Source organism: Electrophorus electricus, chromosome 12 (genome assembly GCF_041902795.1).
Source record: "Electrophorus electricus isolate QZ-2024a chromosome 12, ASM4190279v1, whole genome shotgun sequence".
Lineage (NCBI taxonomy): Eukaryota > Metazoa > Chordata > Actinopteri > Gymnotiformes > Gymnotidae > Electrophorus > Electrophorus electricus.
Window position 1 is genome coordinate 21718369 of NC_137508.1, and position 21996 is coordinate 21740364.

The window sequence follows — 21996 nt, forward strand, 5'->3', positions numbered from 1 at the left end:
AATGACGCGTTTCGCGGCTTTGCCAAGCTGGGCAGCAGGGGCGAGAGAGAGAAGCAGTAAATCCATTTCCTCAGCGGGGTTCTCTTATATTAAAATATAGCCAACAAATTAGAGTATTTTTAAAAACATTAATTGCCAAATTTACTAGACAATTCTTAAACTAATAACAATTTTATTTTAAAAACTTTAACCAAGTATTTTATCTTTGATGGATCGTTATCGGATGCATTAACATACATGTTGGCGTCAGCTTATTTGGCTCAAGTTACGTGTCCCATCGTCTCCTTAGTACCCTGCAGTGCAGCCTGTGCCATTTCGCAGTGTTTGTGCTGGATCTCCTCTCCATTCCAAACGCACGGCTACTGTAGAGTTATTTTGTTGTTGTTGTTGTTGTTGTTTGTTTGTTTGTTTGTGTTGTTGTTGTTGTTGCTGTGAAAGTGAGCTGGACACGAGCATGTATCCAGTCGACCTTAAGTAACTCTTTCGACAGCCTGACGTCTATTAGTATAGCCATATATTATGCCATATAGAATGTATATCATATAAATTGGCGTGGACAACCCAGCACGCTGCCAGGAAAGTCCAGTTAAGCACCCACCCTGATATGGTGAAGTACTTGGGTCCATGCCTCATACAGAACACTTCACTCGGACCTAAACAAAGATGACATTACTGCTCTGGATGTTAGGGAACTGACAGGGGTTCAGACTCTGAACGCTTCGTAGCAAGTTCTCCAGGGTCGTTTGGCAGTTAAGTATAATGGCGAAGAATCTGTCAAATCACATGTAGCATTTCTGTAAATTGGATAAATACAAATGGAGAGGGTTAAGACATGGATTGGGAGCCCTTGCGATTTTTAAGACAGTGACCCTGCATTCACACTGGGATTGTAACAACCTCACAAGTGACTTGGCTGTACAGAGTTTCAGGTCCGAAAACATAACACAATAACTTTGGACATTTAAAAGGAATAAGAGCATTGCCAGTGGTGTTCAGCTGGCACAAAAGCCAGACAGGAAAAATAAATCAAAAGTTGTTTATTTATTAATCATTATATGACCAGTTAATCTAATTGATTATTTGGCTTTCTCCAACGGCTGCCTGGTCAGTAGGGTCTGGGAGAAAAGGCAGAACCGAGGAGAAGTGTTTACCCTGAACTTGAGTGCTGCGTCTTGACACGTTCTTAAAAACAAATTTTGAGGGTTTTTTTCTCAGGGTTTAAAGCAATATCTTGCTTGATGGCAAGAAAAAGAAAACACACAACACTGTCCTCCCCTCCTTTTATGCACTTTTTATTTTGCACCACTATTCAGTATTGCACAGTACTCACACATGGAAATGATTGTTTAAGTGTAAATCTCTTCATGGGAAATGTGTAGGTTTTCCAAAGTCTGAAAATCTCTCGTTGCCAGCATGAGGCCGATAACTCGAGAGTTACTCAGGCAGATCACAGCTCGCACTGGAAGTGCTTTTATGACAGGTTCCTGGAACCATAACGAGTATTTATCTACAAACTGACCAGACTGTTTAATCCAAGAGACTCTTGACTCTGGAACACTGAAAAGTTCAAGCTCTCTCTGTAGACCCTCTCAAAACTAAACTACATTTTTAAACATCGCTTCTGAATAAAATCCTTGTTCAACTTAAGCCTTTTTGAAGTTTCTAGGCAGCCGTGTGTAAGCAAAATGCTAATCCATTAGCATTACCGTTGAGTTTCAGGACCAATGAGTACAAAAGCCACTCACAGCTTTGTTTATGGATCAGTATTAGTTCAGAATACATGAATACACTATCCACCCTCTTACTACTTATATGGATATAGGCTCCAAATAGCTATAGTCTACCAGTTTCTCAAACACACACACACACACACACACACAATCATCGCATTACAGCTAATCTTCCAACTGAAGAATGTGTAACAATAAAGAACCTGATCTACTGGATTCTGCTCAAAAGGGACTTCATGTGTCATTTTGTACATGCGTACATGAATCTGTAAATGGAAGCAATTATTACATGATAATAGAAAGATAGAACAGTACTTAACATTTGATCCAAAGTTCTATGAAAATCTATTGTCATCAGGGTCATATCAGGTTCTCTGGTTTCCTCCCACAGTCCAAAAACATGGAGGTTAGGTTGATTGGCTACTCTAAATTGTCCTGTATGAATGTAGTCTCTGTGTGTGTGTGTGTGTGTGTGTGTGTGTGTGTGTGTGTGTGTGTGTGTGTGTGTGTGTGTGTGTGTGTTCAATGATGGTTGGCGCTCTGTCCTGCTCTTAACCTCCCCTTCCCCTGCACCTAGCCCAGTCCCCCAGGGGGCTGTGGTTTCAGATAGAGAGTATGCTGTGCACAAATTGGCTGCCGCTTCTCATAAGTGTGTTTGTGTGTGTGTGTGTGTGTGTGTGTGTGTGTGTGTGTGTGTGTGTGTGTGTGTGTGTGTGTGTGTTTGTGTGTGTGTGTATCCATCCTTGAGTATGAGAATGAGAAAGGCGCTAAATAAATTTGAATAATTATAATAATTTTTATGTAAACATGTCTCAGAGTGCTTGTTAAATTCAGTAATGGGCGCATAGAATTTGGTGTGTCTATATGCCGTGTAGTTTGTTTACTACCCATTAACGTTTCTTTGCAAAATGATTGACAACCTTCATGTTAAACAAACAAAAACATCTTTTATCCGGCAAATGCTGAATGGATCAACAAGAAAAGATGCAGGAAAAAAACCGATATATGTGAATCAAAGACAAACACCCCAGGCGAGACGCCGAGTCGGTGGTACGCGAGCAGTGTTTCCTTAAAAGTAACGCTGGTCCGTTCCATTTCGTCCGAGAAAACAGCTCGACGAGCTTAATAATGGTCTAGCGTCAGTCACAGAAGTAATCTACCGCAGCCGTTACTGAGAAAACGTGTGCGGTTAACGGGAAAACCGTAAACGGAAAACATCAAACGCTGTCTTACAGGAAACTCTCACTACTGGCGGGCTGTGAGACGCGTTCATGTGTTGATGGGAAGTTGGGGCGATGTGTTCGTCGTGATTTACAATTCCGGCGGATGCTAATGTAAAAACCACCACAGACTGAATCGCATGTATGAATCCTTGGATTCTACGCTCCTTACTATTTACAGTGCGTGACGGAAAGACGTGTCGGATGTAGAAAGCCGTCTACGTGCCAATACTCAAAAAGTAACAAGTCTGTAGATTTATTTTATAATAGTAAATGTCCTAGGACAGCGCTATGGTGACACTGCGCACTGACATGTAAAGGTATTATTAAAATTAGTGAGAATTGTTATTCTCTAGTTTAAATGGTCTCTAGATAATTCGAACACATCTGTGCTTCGGTGAATCTGAGCCCTGACCCTTCACACTTCCTCACTAAATGTAGGCCTATTTAAGAGAACTGTATCCCATCATGTTCCATCAAAATTTGATATTTGACTCATTCGATCTGTTGCCATAACTTACATTTGACTCCTTCAATAGGAATGTTGAAACTATCACTTGTAACTATGACTTAGGCTGCACGTCACTCTGTCATACATTGTATCTTTTCTCCGTCTAGGATTTGCTACAGGGCCTGTGTCTTGTAATGACGCCCCCCATTCACTTCATCTTTCAAAGGCATTTCAGCACACACACACATACACACACAGAGTACACTTGCGAGGGTGACACTCGGGGTCAGGGTGGCCGGTGATGTGTTCTAAAGGCGAGAGGCACAGGGCCAGAAGGCTCAGGACTCCCGACGGGGCCCGTCTGTCGGCGGGACACAAACCAGAGGCAGATCAAACAGGTTTGTGATGCTAGACACGGCCGTCTGAGATACGGGAATGCGCTTTAGAGCGTGGTGAAGTGATGAAAACCCTAAAGGAACACTACTGATTACAGCAAGTCCAAGGGGAGCTCCCAGGAGTCTGGGAGGGAGTGGTAAATGTACCATTGATTTTTTGTCACATAGCACATTGATTACGTTTACACTGGATCTGATCAGCTATGGCTTTGGAATGTTTATGGTGTGACACCCTGGTCATAGTGTTTTCTTAGACCTAATCAGCTTCACCCCAAGCAATCTATCTTTATTAGTCTTGAAAAGAAAATGGAAATCAAAAATAAGGACTTCTGGGTAAATAAGGAATGTTGTGGAATCTGTCCAGTATGCTCAAATCAAAGATGGTTGAACAGGGTTGTAGGTGAACGCATAATAGATCCACACTTCAAAAATGTGCTGAATACCAAAAACTCTCTCAAAAATTCTCTCTCTCTCTCTCAGAATGCTATTCAGGGCTATTTTCCTCTGCCCTCTTCCATTTGAAAATCCAAACAACTCTAGAAGACATTATCTAGAGCAAAGGGGTGTCTTCTGGAAGGCAGCAGTACTGCCCAATATAATGTTTTCATAGAGTGTGTTTTAACCTGACTCTGCCAATCACCAAGCTCCTAATATGTTGACTGGCATGGGGCCCTCCTGACGTTCACACCCCTTATCATGATGGCTGATGTCAGACAGTGCTAGTAGATGCTTTTTTCCTATGGTCCATCCAAATTGGCTGGCTATTGAAGTGTCTCGGAGTTCACCTCTCCTATCTTGGCACATTGGCATGACAGAAATTGGAGGTGACGGCACTGCGATCGGGACTGGCTTCGGCCAGAGCCCCGCGTGGCCGGCCAGTTGGATCAGTAGGAGATTGCGAGGTGGTCAGAGCCTCGGTGGAGAAAAGAAATCAGTAGCGGGTTTGGAACACTGCTGCAGCCGACAGCACAGTGAGCATGTGGGGTGGGATAGCAGCACCAGGCAGCTGGTGGTGGTAGTGGTGCTGCTCCACCCTTCATACAGTCCCATGTTTAGAAAGGCACCATGGTGCAGGGCTGAGCAGGGAGTTAAAAAACATCTGGTTGGCACTGGCTGTTGGAGAGTTCTCAATTGTTTGTCACTGCCTTGTGCTTTCATATTGTGTCATATTATGTCACATACAGACAAATCCAGCAACCTCCTGAAACGCATGAATGTTCACAAACATCAATACCTCATCCTTCTGAAAGACTGGCTCAATCCCATGGAACCTGCTTTCTGCAGAATCTCACACACACTGATCTCACAGACTACTGAAACACACACACATACACATCCAATGTCTCATGTTGCAAACACCTCTCATGTTTTACTGACACAAATTGATTTAAAACACACACACACACACACACACAATATGTCCATATATCCCTTCCTACCTATAAAGAGTTAAATCCTAAAGTATGGTGTACACACTCATCTGTTTAGACTTTCAAGCAAGAGTGCACACTGTAACACAGCATATTAGTAATATTGTGCAGCGCACACACACACACACACACACACACACAAAGACTGCATGAGATAGTGAGGCTGAAGATTCTTTGTTTCATCATGTAATGCATTTTGTTCAAACTGTGTTTTTTGTTGGCTGGATTCATTTTCTTCTATACTGACTTGGGTCAAATGGACAGCGAGGAACAGGAAGAGAGCAGCAACAAACAGCACAGAGTGTTAGAGTGAGAGTGTGTATGTGAGAGAGTGTCGGCGAGAGGGAGTAAGAAAGAGTGTGAGAAAGAGTGAGTGGGAGAGTGACTATAAGAGAGGGAGAGTCCAATAGAGAAGAAAAGAAAAGACGACCAGTGTTCCAGGGGCCCTCTGGAGTGCGCAGGGAGTTGTTTAAGGAAAACAATAAAAAAAGAATCCAGAAAATCACTAACCTTTATTCAGCCTGACTCACAAGCTCAGTCTCTTTGACTGTTTTATTCTTTCTGTCCTTCATGATTTCTTTTTGAAAATATCTTAACTCTCCCAGGCCTCTCTCTTTAAGGCCACTTCAAATCTCTGTCTGTCTCTCTAGGTTAGGCCTCTCCAGGCTAAAAATACACACACACACACACACACCCCTTAGCCTGTCTGCTTTAAGATCACCTGGGCCTGCAGGTTGGTGATGATGAATTGGCGTGCTGTCTCTTGGTGATGGGAGCTGGACTGTGCTGAAAGAGGCCTGCCTGTCCGACCGCTAACGTGAAGCAGCCACAGAGACAGAGCACATCTGAGGGAGGCCGACTGCACAGCGACTGAGCGTATGTGTACGTGTGCGTGCACATGTGTGTGTGTGCAAACTTGTGTTTGTACATTTCTGAGGATCAAATCTCACAATATAGTAAAGCACGAAGGAAAAAACTATGCAAGGTCTCAGCTCATTATGTTTGAACATTTCCATTAACTATGGTTAGAATTAGGCGTAGAATCATAACAGGTACAGTTAGAATCATTACAGTTACTGTTGAGTTAACTATCAGAGAGTTTTAGTTACATTAACATGTAGTTAATGTGTATATGTGTGAATGCTGTTCCCATACAGGATATAAACAAGTTGTATCCCACTGTGATGTTCCTTGGGGAGCTGGAGGCAGCGGAAAGCTGCTCTCCTCACCTCCCCACGCCTCACCTCCTCTCGCCTCACCTCCCTCTTGCCTCCCCTCACCTCCTCACCTCCCCTTACTTCACCTCACATCACACCCCCTCCCCACACATCACCTCCTCTTGCCTCCCCTAACCTCCCTTCACCTCCCCACACATCACCTCCTCTTGCCTCCCTTAACCTCCTATCACCTCCCCTCCCTGCCCCGCACCGCATCCCACCGCCTCCTGCCGCCTCCTGCCGCCTCCTGCCGCCTCTTTGTTTATTGTTGATCGCAGTTCCTCCATCACACCCCCCACAGCTGCACCGAGCAGGACCGTCAGTGTTTGTTGTTAATATCAGTCGGATTCGTCCTGTCATCGGGCCGGACTTAGGGGAGCCCAGTGGAGTCTGCTCAGTGTCACAGGCCCAAATGCCCTGCCAGACTGGGACCAGCGCGCCATGTATCACTGGGGCCCACCAAAAGGACGAGGAAGGGACAAGAGGAGACTCTCTCTCTCTCCTGGTTCTCCTGTCTTTAATACCGTTTCTCTTTCTCTCTCTCTCTCTCTCTCTCTCTCTCTCTCTCTCTCTCTCTCTCTCATCTGCGTTTGATCTCTTCATCTCTCCCTCCCTTTTTCCATGTCCTCCCTCTCTACAGCACATTCTTTTTCTCTCTTTCTAGACTCTCCCTCTCACCCTCTCCCTATCTCTCTCACTCCCTCTCTCTCTCATTCTCTCTGTTTCTCTCACTCTCTCTGTATCTCTCCCTCTCTCTCAATCACTCATCCAGTGGCCTGACTTTACACAGAAATTCCGGGCTGATGTAAGACATAAGAGAATGAAATAAATCTCAGGCCAGATTACAGGTAAAACCAGAGCTGCAGTCCTGGCACTAAAAGACCACATGCATCAAACCCCTACGGGACATTTTGACGAGACGGTGGACTTATGTCTGCCTGATAGCTGCAGGTCTGAAGAACGTTTTAAAGGCCTGCTCCTAACCCTGTACATCTGTACCTCTGCACAAAGAGACAGGTAACATAAATAGCTCTGTTGATTATGTCCATTAGTTTTAATCAGCATTGGTCACTGTATCTCCCCTCTGGAAGTAGGATCAGCATAGGAGTGGATTTAGGAAGACGTCAAGACTCGTTAGCGTTCATGTTCAGGTGACAGTATCATCCGGACGAGCTGAACCACAGAGCAGGATTCAGACCTCCCATTTTAGGGAGCATTTTTCAAAAATATGTTAGTATTTTTAACCCCCTACTGGCAAACTCAGTAATTACTGAGATGCAATGAGGCACAGTTTACCATGATGAGCCCTCATCTGCCTGATGTCTAACATGACTGATGTGGCTAATTCGCTTGAAGTCTACTTCTAAAATTTGCACTAGATCTGGGTGACACTGCTGTGAAGGTAGGAGCCTGGATTAGGATAGATTAGGCATTAGCACAGACTAGGGCAGAATTCCTAGATGCTGCACAGCAGTGGTTGGAGGCGTGTTCCTGATCACTGCAGGACTATATGCCCAGAGGGAGCTGCAGCATCATCCCTCAGACATGGATCTCAATGTTCCACATTAAGACTCAAAGTCAGATATATTCGGCAATGCTGTTCCCGCAGTCCAGCGGATAAATCCCGGCTACGTTAAACAAAGCCGTCAGTGTTCCTCTACCTGCAATCATGGTGTTTAAGCCCCCCAATTTCTCTCACTGACAACTGTGTATCTTAAATCACGCACGGATCCGTTTGAGAGGATGCTCGTTGCCGTGGACGAGGGTTTATTTCAGGCACGGCCAAAGCAAAAGGGGCCTTTTTGACAATTACACTTAAGTGGGTCCCACTCTTCTACAGTTTGCTTATCTTGTAAGATTTACTGTACACCAAGCGCCTCTCTCTCTCTCTTTTTTTTCTCTCTCTCTCTCTCTCCCCCTTCCCCCACCTCCGTCTCTCCCTCTGTCTCCTCACAGCAGCTCTTCACTGACTTCTGCAGCTGCTTCTACTTTGCTTAAAAGGGGCTTGACAGACAGCAGACAACCCCCACACCACCTGCTGCTGTGACCTTTGACCCCTGTGAGAGAGCCAGAACATGTGAGGTGGTGACCCCGAGGGCCAGAGGAGCCGGCTGCGTGGCAGGCGATGGAGTCACAAATACTGTCAGTGCAGGTGGGCAACACCGAGATCCTCGAGGTCCCATCCACGCGCTCCAGCCCTGTGCAAATCTGGACCTGTGTCTCCCTCTGCTGGTTCACAAAGGAACTGCACGTGACGAAAAAAAAAAGATAGTGTAAACGTAAAGGCGCAGCACACCTTGACATTCCCTGCACGTACTGAAATTTTTATTTTATTTATTTATTTATTTTTTTTGTGGGAGCAATACTGGGGCGCGTGAGGAAGAATAAAAAACGGAACGAAACGGAGGGAGGAAAAAAAAGAGGGAGAAGACAAGAAAGAGAGAGAGAGGGAGATGAGAGCGTTCCGTGCTGTGTGACATCTGTGGACTGAAGGGAGCAGTGCACTTTCGCAGCATGTATTGCAGCTGCACTGAGAGGACTCGCGTCTCCCGAGGAGCAAACCCGAGTAACTGCTAAACAAACTCGGCCACCTCGGTGACTGCCCCAACACCTGCTCTTGAAGCGAAGCGTGTCAGGACAAGTGCAGGAAAGCGTGTTCGTGTGACCATGACCATTGCAATGGTCACATCCCTTTAACATTTTTATATATTGTAATATATTGTATGGAATAAAAATTATGCTCCGAACACGTTTTCCATATCTTCCAGGGTTGAGATTCTCTTATCCAGGGCGACTTTGTGAGTACGTGTCATCACGCCCTAAGATCTGTGGCTTAGCCAGGCTTCACTGGAAAGGAACTATGGACACAGTAAGGCTTTCACGGGGCTTTGTGCCCCCCTGAATGGCCCTAGCTTCTAAAAGTGCAGTCACAGTGGGAGCGGAAAGCCAATAGACGAACATCTTTCCATCCACCCTGGAGGGAACGCCGTGCCCCATGAGATGAGGAGACACGGCGAGTAGCCCCGCTCACCCGCTGGTCGGCACGGCAGAGGCCACTATGTTTGCTCACGCTGACGGTGATCTCCAGCGTCATCCTGTGGTGATCCAGAAAATTGCACCTCGATGCGAACCATTTGCGTGCGCCATGGCACTAAGCTCCTAACAGCTGCTGGAAGTGTCCTTCTCGTTAGCTTCGTTTGGTGGCTCTGGTTTGGTCAGGGAGCCTGATCGGCCTTCTTATGTCCGTCAACTTTGTGACCGCAGCGATCATTTTTAATAAAGTTAGTGAGCTGGTGTACGTCTATGTGATACTAGATAAGCCCTGGTGTACAGGCCTGGTTTAGGGGACCTGGCAACCATACAGAATAAAGAAATCACCACCCCCTGCAGGAGTCTTAGCCACCAGTCATGTTTCTTATTCAACATTATGATTAAGATTAAAAAGACTTTAATGTTACCATAATGATGTAGAGTGAAATTTGATGAATATAAAATTAGCAAAAAGCAATAAAAAAGCAGCAGTTAAGGGGAGAGAGCCAAGCCACTGTGCCCTCATGAGTTACTATCTGGGAGATGTACACTGCAGTAAAGCGAGGCAGAGAAACAGAGAGAGAGCGTGATGCAGAGAGAGATCAAACACAGTTGAAGAGATTTTTAGGCAAATTAGGGGTGTGTGTGTTTACAAGCATGTATACATGTCTATGTGCATTCGTGCATGTGTGTCTTCTGAGTGAATAATCCCCTAAACCCCCCCCACCCCACTTTTCAAAACATTGCCCACATTCTTTAACTGTTAACTTCCACATTAATTTCTTCTCCCTTTCTCTGAAGCCTGAACCAGTCAGTGTGTGAGAGGTAGCCCCCTCTTCTCCCAGACTTTCTGTATGTAAAACACCTGTCCAGGGATCTACAGAATCGCTCACCCACTCTACACCACAAACTGCATGCTCACAGTGTCTATAAATCATCTCGAAGTGTGAAGAGGTTCAGGGACTCATTCTTCATTAAACAACAATATATCACAACTCAAGCTGATAAATGCATTCTGTAAAGCCCTTCAAATCAAGTTAAGAAAAAATCACATGGGATCTGAAGGACGCTTGCATACATCGGTAGCAGTTAAGCACAGGTCACTGGAACAACCTGAGGCTGAAACAGATCCATCACAGTTTCTCAAGCGGGACAACAAGAGATAGAGAATGAAGGGAAATGTCTTTTTGCACAACTACCGTCACTAACAGAGGGAGAAGATACATACACGCCTTCTGTTACCAGAACGCAGCCTACAGTCACATCTGATTAAGGGTTGCAAGTGACTAACTGAGGTTAACTGATTGTTCTTGATGAAAAAAAAAAAAAGACTGATTCGAGAAACCCATGAGTACTGTGAGATTGTGTGTGTGGGGAATGTGATCAGCAAAAACATGCAACAGAAAAAACCTCAGCCAAATGAACTTCAATTACGTTCAAACATGCACTGAAATAGTATTGGTCATGCAGTCATTTGGGTTCATAAACCCTCTAGTGCAGGGTTTCCCAGTCCATATCTCAGGGACTCCCAGATGGTCTGTGTCATCACCTCACTGAAGCTCCCAACACAACTTCACAAAGTACTGGATATTCTCAATTGCTTGGTTCAGGTATGTGAACACTGGCACATCACCTAAGTCATAATTCCAGTCTGCCCTGAAATCACACACTGCGTGTAGCACAACGGTAATCTGAAGTGAATGGAAAGCCGAACAGTGACGGCCACCGCCAGTGATGAAACATCAGGGGCCTCGCTGCAGTCCCTGAGAGAGGACATCTGTATGTCTCTCTAAATCACTGTCCCTACACTGCACCACTGATACACACCTCCTCTGCTGTAAGCAGCAAAGCTGTCTCTAAGGTTTTACACAGACTGGAAGTGAGACACACTAATGGTATCATTACACTCCATGAAAATGTACTGCATTAGTCGTTTGTTACAGACAACACAGTCTGATCCCAGTTTGAGGGCATTACATCAAGATCAGTCATCATGGTGACCTCAACCGTGTTCAGAAATGCTGATAAACCCTTTTATTCCCTGTGGTCACACATAATACAGGTCAAAGGGCATTCCACATTTTTGTGTCTTGAAGTGAACCACATCTGTCTGAACCCAGACCCATCACATTCTCTACTTCCAAGACTCACACATACATACAAAAGCATGTACACTTTAATACCAATTTCATAAGGCTGTTGATGCCAGAGACACCTTCATTTATCCTTGATCAATCATTGGCCAGAACCCTCTAGCCAACAATTGGTCACACACGCAAACACACAATCACAGTTACAATAATACTAGCCTTGGCTTTCGTGTCTAATTTCCTTCAGGCGCGCCCAATCGACGCTACACATTGATTTTACCTCTCGCTCCCTGGTTTTAATAAGACTGGAAATCAAGTGATACGAGCTACACATGCGACATCAGATTGCTCTCCTGGCATAAGAAAAATATATTATCTGCTTTTATAGTTATTGTATACCGCGTGCGGGCTACAGTTTAATGGGGATAAAATATTATAGCTTTAATGGACCGCGGTAGGCCATTTGCAGGAACGATAAAGACGATGTTCAAATTGCACCGAGTACGCACAGGTGTTCTCTATTACACTGAAAAAGCCTGATAAGCGAGGATCCCGTCTGTCTCCCAGAGCTCGCTTGGTCAAACGGAGCGCTAAACGCATGGGCTCCCAACCGCTTATCGAAGCGCTTGGCGGGGGGTCATGAAACTACACGTCGTTCATTACTTCGAGGTTGCTGATGCCTTTGAAGCACAGAAATAGTCACGCACGTACAGATACACTTTACAAAAGTGTTAGGTTTTTGTTTTTTACAAAAAGTCACGTTCTATTAATCTTAAAGCTTTATTGTCTATATCAGAGGAGATTCACTCCGGTCCTGATTTTCTTTGCTCTGACACACCTCCTAAATCTGGTAATGAGCTGGTGAGTTGGATCAGGTGTGTCTGAGAAAAGAATTCGCCGAACTGGTAAATTGGACAATTTCGACAAAATCGTTACATTTGAATAAAACTAATTGTCTGTGGTCTATAGAAATGTTTTCGGTTTGTGCTTGCGTGTGTGGTGACGCCACTGATTTGCTATCAATTTTGCAAGACGAAACACATTTCATAAGTAGGTTTGCCTCTTTATTTTTAGTTGATTTTATAAAACTAAACTTTAAATTCCATCTTGATAATTTCAATTTTAATTCTTGGCGAGTGCTGATTAGGACCGATCGCTTCCAATCTACCGGTGCGCAAGATTCTTCTAACATCATTAACACATAAATGAAGCCATGTGACAGCGATTGCTGTGGGAACGACAGGTCCTTAACGTCATTTATGAGAGATGATGAAAGTCATACCGACGCTTCGGACAAACTCCAGCGCCTGTGTCGACTAAACGCGCTAAACGGATGCGACAGGCGCCACGGATCAGTGACGCAGCGGCGCAGAGGTCGGAGGAGTCGTGACGGAGATCATCTGGGCTGATTGAGCTGGAGTTCGTGTGTGAGCTGAGAAGGAAGTAATCGCTGGCGATTTTGTTCGCGCCTACTTGACATGTTATTTATTTCTCCGATAACAGCAGGCAGCTTTATAACTATATGCGGCGTGATGGGTAGCGGAAAAGGCGTCCTACAAAACTACCGGCACTCAGTCCTTCTTACGTGAGAATGGAAAGAGGGATGAGTTAACTAATGAGCAACGGGAGCCTTCCTGTTTTATGATGTATAAAATAAACTCTGTGTGTGTGTGTGTGTGTGTGTGTGTGTGTGTGTGTGTTTGTGTAAGAGGGTGGAGCAGAGAGAGGGAACTCTTTCTGATGATCCTGCAAGTTGCGATATGAATAATGCACCGTCATTATTTTTAGAAACTGAAAGTCTCAGCAGCATTTTCGCTCAGAGAAGAAAGTGTTCACCTCGCGCTCTCAACTCCCTATTTTTACCGTCCGTGCTATACAAGCATAATTTAAAACCTTTATTTCTCGAAAGACCACGTTATTCTAAACATGTATAGCTGTCAGAAATGTAAAAACTTCATAAGGTTGTAAATCACAGGCCAAATTATAGACCCATACATACAAATATACGAAGATATGTTGCAATGAAATTACGTTTTCTGTCTTTTTCGCAAAGACAAGGAACAAACTACTTGACTTTTTTTTCTCCATGTTGCCCAGGACTATTTAACTATGGTTGCCATAGTCACAGACAGGCACTGTTTCATGCTATGACAGGTTATAATCCAACTAATAATTTTCTAAGTCTTATTGGGGGGGAAAACACTTAAAGTAATGAAACAAATCTTACAAAAGTAGTTATGATTCATGGAAAAAGTATACAAAGGCACCGAAACCATGATGTACAAATAGCACACGTCCAGTAGTTTCTCTTATAAATGTATTGTCCTGAAACCAGCCCGCGAGGAGCTCGGAGCAGAATATTTTGTGGATGCGTGCGTGAGCCCGCGCGAGCCTGTCTCTCTAGGGTTAGCAGCTTCACTCCGCTGTAGTGCCCTGTAAAAACAAACCGAAAGATGGATCACAAGTCAAATTATAGACCCAAATATACAAATATATGTTGCAATGAAATTACGTTTTCTGTCTTTTTCGCAAAGGCAAGGAACAAACTACTCGACATTTCGTGTTTTTATACGGGGAACCTAGGTGAGGCCAGCATGACTAGAACCTAAAAAAAAACGAAGCCAAAATTTCAAGTCAGCTGCTTAGCTTATAGTTAGTTATTAGTTAGCTGTCGTGAGGTGATTAGCTAGATGTATTTTCTAGGTATTAGGCTGATGCACGACACATTATAGACCTTTCCATTCTGTCCTTTGGTTGCTCTGACGAGCCCTGCAATCTGACCTGCAAACTAGTGCTCAACGTGACCAGCCTGAAAGTGCTTTGCATCCCATTTAACAGGCTGTTCTTCCTGACACCCTTGAAAAAGGATATGACCATTGCAGCCCACTTCAAATAACTTATGCCAAAGCTTTAGCTTTCACGTAGCTTGCAGTATTTGTATTTCGATTACTAAAAAAGCAAAAAGTAATTTTTCCAATGACTATTTTTTTCCACGTAATGAAACAGCCGTTATACTGACAGGTAGTCGCCTGGATGTATCAGATGTTCTATACTAAATCTATTTTAAACATTTAGGGCACCCATTCTATGAACCATAAACTGGCTCAAAGCAATGTGATTCTTAATCTCATGTAAGATGCACTTTCTAGGGGGAAAAAATAAAAACAATAAATAATAACTTTCATAAATATTGTTTGCTATGCCCCTTTTCCATGGAACACCTCTTTGCCATATTGATGTTCTTTCCTCTGTGCTCAAGCATAGCCATTTGCTATCAGGCAGTTTTCTTTTTTTTTTTATATATATTCACTTTTAAATATTAATTGTCCCAGTAATTACATTGCATTTCTGAATAATTTGAGTCATTACTACATGTTATTGTACTACATAAAACTGTAATTGGGTCGAGGAGATTTTGTTTTTACTCTTTTATTGAACAATAGGTACTATAATCATCTATTAGCTATTATTAAAAGCTGGATCAAGTAAACTGTATTTTTCAGCAACATTGTTTGTATTTTCTGATGTTCCGCAGTCATGCTTTGGCTGAGTACATGGCCACTAGCAGCTATGTATGATACTAAATATTAACTGACTTAAAATATGGTAACATCTGGTAGCACTGAATTTACAATTTAGTTTTAGTTCCACTTATCTTAGGTGTAAAATAACATGTTGGCAGGCTATTATCAAAGTAAACTTATTATGGTCAATCACAGTACTGTAAAAACAAGAAGTGTTCTGCAGTGAAGGAATTCCTTGGCATAATCCCTCGCTTTAGATCAGGATCACATTCTCATTCCTTTCAAAAGCTCAATTTGTATTTTCCCCTTTCTGGCATTATGAGAGCCAAACCAGAGCCAAAATGGTTAACTTAGCCAATGAATTACTTGGGCCTGGCAAAAGTCTCGATGCATCACAGCGTAAATGGGAGAGGCATGCGTAACGTCCTCTCGATAGGGGTGAGGAACATGGTAATCAAAGTTGTGACAACTGATTGGATGTGGGGAGAAGGTAGGCCAATTCCAATTTCAAATGGTTTACTGAGCAAATTCCTTTTAAGTATAAAACCCCTGTTAAAATCATAACAAACCAGCTCAAATTTTGTCCACCCTCCAAAGCACATTTTCCCTTCCAGTTTGAACCAAAATCCACTCAAAATCCACTCATTCAAGTTAGGAAGCTTGGTAATTAAAACATATGGTCATTCACTGTAACAACCTGGTGGTTTTTGTATTTGTTGTGTAATATTGAGATTCCACAAAATCTCAGCAAAAATTCATGCTAGTCTGAATGTGACAGCTTTCATTGGATTCTATATGAATATATATTCCTCAGAACGATGTTTATGTTGAGGCAGATTATGTTGTTGCAGATTAAAGTGTCATAAATTTTCATGTTGATGTAATATCATACTGAATATTCTACAGTATCTCAGAGGTATGATTTGTTGAATGCTTAAATAGCCCACAGAAGTCAATACAACTCAATTAAGTATCATGATAGCTTCTGTTTTAATCCAGTGGAGCGACTAGGGAGTTGTTCTAGAAGGTTCTGTGACAGACTGACATGCAAGGACCTCCCTGTGGAGTGCTGTGTGGTCCCTGGCTTTTCCTCGAAGAGAGGACATGGTGATTAGAAAAGATGAATGAAGAGAGTTGAGCTCTCTGATAAAATATTCTCTCTCATGCCCTGTCTCGTACACTCTCAACCTTTTTTGTCTGTGATCTATTGCTTGCTTTTATCAGTACCATAATCTCCTTGCGCTTCTCTCTGCTGGCAGAGCCTTAAACGTGATCTTAACTTAAATGGCTTTGCCAATTAAAAGTATTATTGATTAAACTATTAAAAGGTGGGGTTAGGCCCTCAGTGACATACAACACATTAATTATCTAACAGAAGCATTCATGCATGGAGGAAACAAAAAACAATTTCACATGCATGCGAGGTGAAATATCTTTGCATATAGTTCATAACCTTTTCTTCTGAGCCCAAGGGAACATTTAAAGGGGTCACGTTATGTCGAATACAAGGGCTAGAGGACATGCAGCTAGCAAATTAGATAACACCTAAAATACAAAACTAAACTTGTAAACTGCCCCTACTGCCTAGCCATGCTAACCAGTCAAAGACAGTCAAAGACGCTCATAAGGAACATTAAACTAGTTAGATATCTAACTAGTGAGTTTTACTGTAGTTAAAGTATGCTGCAGGTTTGGCATGAATGGAACCCAACATATGAGTCCTGCATTTCTTTTTAAACTTTTTGGAAAAATCTCTCATGTATAACACGTCTGTATTTCTGCCACAGGTTGATAATTGTTGTTTAGTGGTAGCTAAAGTGCTTCTAGAACCCAATCTCTGCTCTGAAAGAGCAACAACAGTAGTTTTGCCATCTTAACCATCACAGTGATCCATGTTTTTGTTGTTGCTGTTGTTCACTATGGAGCTAAAACTAAGACTAGCTTGTTGGTTACTATTTAATTGCAACATAAGTAAAATACAAACCCCATATTGGCAAGTGTGCAAACCATCTTAGGGAAGGGAAGGTGAGTAGCATACATATTGTAACGCGTGTGGCCTGAGTGCCGTCGAGCAGAACGCACAGACTCCAGCGACATGGACGAAGATTTATTAATACACAACGACAACGGCACTCACACGTATCACAGACGAACAACATGAACATGTAACGATTAACATTAAACAAGCACAATAAACACGCATAGGTTTAACAATGACAACATGAACACATTATATCAACAATGCCCAACGAGGGTTTAAATACACAGACAGGACGAGGTGCAGGTGTGCGCAGGCGTGACCACAAACGAGAATCCTCCCACTGCAAGTGGCGGGCCAAGCCACGTGATTCGCGGGAGGGGAGCGTTCCGTGACACACATGCACCTGGCTGAGAATGCCGCAAGATTTGGACCTTCAGACGACGTGTTTGCTTCTCTCTTTTTGCTTGAAACAGAGACAAAAAAATTGGTAGGAAAAGAGGCACAGTCGCAAACATCAAATGTTAGTTCACTGTGCCGTCAGATTGTATTACAGCACAAACAGTACAGGAACAAGGAGAAGTTTATTTCTTGTGCAACGGGAAACAACAGTTTTGAGCTCAGTGGAAAAGTTGCTCTTCTTAATAACATTCTGCAGTCTCCATCCACAATAAAACTTTAGATGTCAAGAATTTTACAAAAGCAGATCATATTTTGACCTTCTTTGGATTTTTCATGTGTTGGGATCAAATTTGCATCAGTACTCTCTGAGCATCTGCTTTCTGTAACTGATGTCATGAGAAAAATGATTATTTTACCATTTTGAGGTGGTTTTGTTTCCTTGCCTCTGCTAAATTACTTTGGCCCTGTTGTTGGGGAGTTATACATAAATCAAAGAAAGTACAGATGACATCAGATCTTCAGACTGATGTAGAGATAGATGTATTAGCTGCATCTCCCGTGCATTGAGGGTGCATGAAAATGAGACTCGGCCCTCTGCTTGAAGTGGACAGGCTGATACGTACAGAGATGTTCACTGGTGTAACTGCTCTGCAAGAAAGGTTTAAGCACATTAAAGTTGACATTCTCCTGCCATCACTCTGTGTATGTTACTCAGCTAATATGACCGTGTGCTGTGTTGGCGGGGTTGGGGAGGGTTTGGAGAGAATAAGGTCTTCATTCTAAGCATTGTTCTCCAAGCACTCCCATAGCACTTATTGAAAATCTATGGCATTTCATTAGATGCAATCAATCCTCATCAGAGTTTCTCATCTCTGTACTTTAGCAGGCGCAGAATGGCAGGCACCCGGATCGAGGCCCTCTGTCTCAGGGGATCTCCGCAAGGGTTCTCGGCCCAAGCAAACCAGTGGCGTTGCTTGCCTTTATCACGCCTTTGCTCAGATATTAGCACCACACAAGTGCAAGCTGCTCGTATGGAAATATCTTTCAGAGAGAGAGACAGAGAGAGAGAGCTCAATAGCTCCACTTGCAATTTAAAGACTTCATTCCACACATCAATTTAACACATATTTCCAGGTAGATCTTTTGCATATTTTTGTTGCCAATATGGGATCAAGAGTAAATTAATATGGGGACATGGATAACTAAATATGGATCTTTTTAAATGGAAGGAACTTTTAAAATGTGACATACCAGCTGTGGCTGTGAGTCCACCCGCAGTCCTATTTCTAAAGTTTTAAACACTGGTCCTGTGTTTTATCCAAGGCTATTGTTCCTTCCAAACAAATCAGACTGGTCTTTTGAGCAGTAAACATCAACTGCCACCACTGCATGTTGAATCATGTGGTGCAAAAATCTAATTTGCATAATCTGATTGACACTGGAACTAAAAGATTTGGCTGTACACAAGGTTTATAACTAGCTGACAGTAATAGTTATTTTGTTGGGAGGAGGAATCGAAAAGCAACATGACATAAATTAGTTAGTATTCCTGTTCAACTGACAGGATAACAGATCATTACATGTGTGGGTATGGACGTTATAAATGTTAAGGTTCAATGTAAACATCAAATGGCTAAGACTTTAGTTTTTTGTTGCAGGTATAGTTGTGTTTGCTAGTTTAATTTTTTTTTTTTTTTCAAATTTTTTTCACAGACTTTGCCTGTGAGGGCAGTGGTAGCTCAGTGCTTACGGTACTTGACTATTAATTGGAAGGTTGCCAATTCACACCCCACCACTGCCAAGTTATCACTGTTAGGCCCTTGACTCTCAACCACTAAAGTTGTATTCAGATGTAGTTATAAGTCACTTTGGATAAAAGTGTAAATTAAAAGTTGAATTAAATATATGCAATAAAATGAATTCTTGACTTGTTGCAGTGCAAATCAGCAGATGTTCCTCAGAGAGAACATTATATGTGATTACCCTTATCTTTTTAATGAGAAAACAGTGATAATTACTTCTACTTCTTTTCTCTCTCTTTCTCTCTCTTTCTCTTTCTTTGCAAGCACCATATCTGACACAGGTTTCCTTTTCAGTGTATTGAATTGCCATCGAGGTCCACTTTAACTGACACAGTGAATGGTTCTTAAGGGATAGCTGATGCTATAAAAAATGTTCTTTATCTTAATTATATGGCATACAGACCTTTCTTAAATAGAAAGTTCTGTGAACTTTTAAAATTGCTTTTGGGGTTAGAGGAGTCCATTGTGTTCTTCAGGAAAAATATACCAGGAAATATTAGCTAGAATGTTAGTGCAGTCGCAATCCTCACACAGGATTGCTGGTTTCCTATGCTTTATCATAGTGTGTATGATCATTTTAGTGACTGTGATAAAAGTGTTTGAATCTATCTAGAAGAAAATATGTCTTTTATTATTTACCGTAATGCAATTTGGCTTGATCCACATAGTGCCTGTTATCAAATAAAAGCTGCAAATTGCCTTAATGTTCTAAATGACAGCCTTAATGTTCTTGTCTCTAGTTAATGATTCTTGCATGGGAAAGGATTATAACAAAAGACTGAAATCCAGTGAATTCAAATGTATCATAATGGTTATCCTTTGGGTTTCAAGTGACCGGAGTTGTAAAGAAAATCAATCAGCGCAAAGCCAGCCCCAGTTCTAAGCATGACTGTGATGGCAAATCATCACACATTTGAAATTAGGAGGCTCTGTTTTTATCTTCCATCTTTTGTTCCCTTTCACAGCCTGGTGGAGCTCACTGGAGTTTATATAGGGCATGTTTAAACCTGTGGCGTTATTATACACCTCCCTGAGCATGTGAATGAGAGGCAGGATGAGACCCATGAACTCAAAACTCTGGAACCAGGAATCAGACCCAGGAAAGTACACCCAGAAAGTCAAGCCCACTTCAGGCCCAAGCAGTCATGCAAGTTTAGCTTCTGTTTCCGTCCAGCTAGTGTATCATTAAATAATTACATGCTAACCTATCCAAGTCCGCCAGAGTTCAAGTTTCAAGTTTCAAGTTTGGTTTATTCGTCACATACATAGTCATACACAGTATAACTCGCAGTGAAATGGTTGAGAGTGCTCTGTCCAAACTGAGGGGAAAAAAACAGGGGTGCATAGAGAAATATAGATATTCTATATATGTGAAATATATATATGCAAAGAGAAATATATATATTCTATGTATGTACAAAATATATTAACAATGTATGTACAATATATGTATATTATGATTATATACACAATGTACAATGTATATGGTTGTGTATATATGTACACAATCTACAAAATGTACAGATCCATTTCATAGAATAACATATTTACAGTTGTTGTGTTACAAGGTAATTGTATATATATATATACAGTTATACAGTTATGTTACATGGTGGTGGTGGTCCCCACAGTTTATCAGTTTCCTTGATTCAGGGCCCGAATGGCCTGTGGGAAGAAGCTCCTTTTCAGTCTCTCTGTCTTGGTCTTCAGGGAGCGAAAGCGCCTCCCTGACCTCAACAGAGAGAAGAGTCTATTGTTGGGATGGGTGGGGTCCTTCGCAATCCTCCTGGCCTTGGTCTGGCACCGCTTGTAGTAGATGGTCTGCAGGTCAGGAAGTTCCGTGTGAGTGATGCGCTCTGCTGAACGCACTACCCTTTGGAGTGCTTGTCTGTCCTGCTTGGTGCTATTCCCAAACCAGACTGTGATGTTCCCCGTGAGGATGCTCTGGATAGTGCAGGTGTAGAAGTTCCGCAGTACCTTGGAGGGCAGTCTGAAGTCTCTTAGGCGTCTGAGGTGGTAAAGACGCTGACGAGCCTTCTTTGCCAGGGAGTTGGTATGGCGGGACCAGGACAGGTCCTGCGAGATGTGAACAACAAGGTACCTGAAACTATCTACTCTCTCCACCGTGGTTCCACTGATCCTCACAGGTTGATAGAGTCAGAGTCAGGCGCACACTAAGCTGGACGAGGGACATGCACTGCAGATTGATGCCTGTGGTATTTCACATTCTAAGGGCAGGATGTCATGGGGGAAAAATGGCAGAAAAATGCATGGTGTTCGCCATCTGTGATTACATTGACAGCAGTGTGTGGAAAGCCAGTTTCCACCCTCCGTAAGAACGGAACGATTCTGCCACCAGTCAGGATTCCGCTGAGAACAGGTTGCAACCGGTCGTGATCACTTGGACTTGGGCCTGGGTCGATTACGGCAACAGGCTGTGACCATCTTAACCAGCTGTACCCTAAAACTAAATTTAAAACATCGAATTACCAGTAAAGCTAGCTAAGTTATACATTAGATAACATACTAAAAGGTTTGTTGCCAAAGTTTTTTAAATTAGCTATCAAGCGAAGCCATCATAGTGAACTTATATTACATTATATTTACAAAACATTAATAGTTTGTAAATCATGACAAAAAAGAAATAAATACTATTTTAAGTGGAGGATGTCCAGCAGGGGTCCCATATATGGGTGGGGTTAGAATGAGTCTATGGCCCTGCGATTG